The following is a 3020-nucleotide window of genomic DNA, read 5'->3' on the forward strand; positions in this document are numbered from 1 at the left end:
AGGACCCTCTCGCCCTTAGCAACAGGTGGCGGCTAACTCACTGCCTGTCGGAAACATAAACAAATGGCTGGAAAAGCATTTGTGAGGAGAGATGAGAGTTAATGTTTCAGGTGGAACGACCTTTCCTCAGAACTGTCTCACTGCCTGTCAGAATTATTTGGATTTAAATCTGAAGGGCCACTGGGCTTGGGAAGGGTGGTTGGTGTTGGCCAGTAAATTTTAGAAATACAATGATTATCTCCCACACATGTGAATCTAGGGGGTGAATTTGTATTTGAGATACATTATATTTTGTATTTGAGATACATTATATTTTGTATTTGAGATACATTATATTTTGTTCGAAAAGCACACAATTTATAGGCAGTCAGATAACATGGCGTTTTATAAATTCCTACTTTAGAAATAAAACGAGTCTGACACCAAACTAAAACACAAACAGATTCTAAGCAAGGTCTCACACCTAACATGCATTATCTGAACTAAAATGTCTCCACTTCTTTACACTAGCTCTCTCAGGACCATGACTTGAAAGAAACTTGGAGATTTACATACACATATTAATCATCTAAGGAGATAGCAAGAACTGCAGATGCAGGAGCCAGTGACAACACAGTGTGGAGCTGGAAGAACACAGCAAGTCAGAGGGTCTGAGGAAGGTTCCCAGCCCAAAGTAGTATCAGAGATAGTAGGAACTGCAGATGCTGTAGAAACCAAGATAACAAGGTGTAGAGAGATAATGGGAACTGCAGATGCTGGAGAATTCCAAGATAATAAAATGTGAGGCTGGATGAACACAGCAGGCCAAACAGCATCAGAGCAGCAGGAAGGCTGACCCTTCATCAGAAACGTCAGCCTTCCTGCTTCTGTGATGCTGCTTGGCCTGCTGTGTTCATCCAGCTCTACATCTTGTTATCCTAGCCCAAAGTCTCAACTTTCCTATTCCTCTGATGCTGCCTGACCTGCTGTGTTCTTCCAGCTCCACACTGTTGCCTTAATCAACTAAAACCTTCTAACGGATTGAAGATTTTACAGCATCTTAGATTTGGTTAGTACATCCCCATCATTGACGTGAATCTTTGATCTTTTACTTATAAATTTTGTGTCTGATGCTACCTCTCTTACCAACACCTGAAGAAGGACTGAGGATCTGAAAGCTTGCCTTTTCAAATAAACCTGTTTGAATGTAACCTGGTGCCATGTGATTTCTGACCTTTACCACAATAGTCAACATGGGATTTCATTAAGCAAAGTTAAAAAGCCATAAATTGATCATTTAAATGAGTAATTAATGGAATAAGATCATTACAAAGTGCCAAGAAACAAAGTTTTATAATAAAGCCAGCTTTTGTTTTGGTTAAGAAGCAGAGCCAAAGAAAATAGAATCAGTCCCCACTCATGAACTCCAGGAAAAAGGATGGCAACTAGGCCAAGCTAAAGAGTTTATCACAGCTAATACAGAAACATGGCTCAGGGAAGGGCAGGCACCTTAATGTTCCAAGGTATAGACGCGATAGGAAGGATAGAAAGGGGGCTAAGAGAGGAGGGGATTAGGGAAAACATTACAGCTGTACTTACAGAGCGATATTCCTGTGATTCAGTGAAGTTTTTTGAGTGAAACTGAGAAATAAGAAAGGGATGATTACTTTAATGGGATTGTACTATGCACCCCCACACCCCAACCATCAGCAGGAAATTGAGAAGCAAATTTGTAAGGAGATCTCAGATATTTGTGAGAACAATAGGGTGGCAATGGTAGGAGATTTTAATTTTCCAAACAGAGACTGGGACTACTATTGTGTTAAAGGTTGGATGAAGAGGAATTTGTTAGTGCAAACAAGAAAATTTTCTTCGATAATAAAGTGTGAAGCTGGATGAACACAGCAGGCCAAGCAGCATCTCAGGAGCACAAAAGCTGGCGTTTCGGGCCTAGACCCTTCATCAGTAAGGGGGATGGGGTGAGGGTTCTGGAATAAATAGGGAGAGAGGGGGAGGCGGACTGAAGATGGAGAGAAAAGAAGATAGGTGGAGAGGAGAGTATAGGTGGGGAGGAAGGGAGGGGATAAGTCAGTCCAGGGAAGACGGACTGGTCAAGGAAGTGGGATGAGGTTAGTAGGTAGGAAATGGCGGTGCAGCTTGGGGTGGGAGGAAGGGATGGGTGAGAGGAAGAACAGGTTAGGGAGGCAGAGACAGGCTGGGCTGGTTGTGTGATGCAGTGGGGGGAGGGGACGAACTGGGCTGGTTTTGTGATGCTCTGATGAAGGGTCTAGCCCCTAAACGTCAGCTTTTGTGCTCCTGAGATGCTGCTTTGCCTGCTGTGTTCATCCAGCTTCACACTCTACATTGGGGAAACCAAGCGGAGGCTTGGGGATCGCTTTGCAGAACACCTCCACTCGGTTTGCAATAAACAACTGCACCTCCCAGTTGCGAACCATTTCAACTCCCCCTCCCATTCTTTAGATGACATGTCCATCATGGGCCTCCTGCAGTGCCACAATGATGCCACCCGAAGGTTGCAGGAACAGCGAATCATGTTCTGCTTGGGAACCCTGCTGCCTAATGGTATCAATGTGGACTTCACCAGCTTCAAAATCTCCCCTTCCACCACCGCATGCCAAAACCAGCCCAGTTCGTCCTCTCCCCCCACTGCATCACACAACCAGCCCAGCCTGTCTCTGCCTCCCTAACCTGTTCTTCCTCTCACCCATCCCTTCCTCCCACCCCAAGCCGCACCTCCATTTCCTACCTACTAACCTCAACCCACCTCCTTGAACTGTCCGTCTTCCCTGGGCTGACCTATCCACTCCCTACCTCCCCACCTATACTCTCCTCTCCACCTATCTTCTTTTCTCTCCATCTTTGTCCGCCTCCCCCTCTCTCCCTATTTATTCCAGAACCTTCACCCCATCCCCCTCTCTGATGAAGGGTCTAGGCCCAAAACGTCAGCTTTTGTGCTCCTGAGATGATTCTTGGCCTGCTGTGTTCATCCAGCCTCACACTTTATTATCTTGGATTCTCCA

This window comes from Stegostoma tigrinum, chromosome 11, assembly GCF_030684315.1.
Source record: "Stegostoma tigrinum isolate sSteTig4 chromosome 11, sSteTig4.hap1, whole genome shotgun sequence".
Classification (NCBI taxonomy): domain Eukaryota; kingdom Metazoa; phylum Chordata; class Chondrichthyes; order Orectolobiformes; family Stegostomatidae; genus Stegostoma; species Stegostoma tigrinum.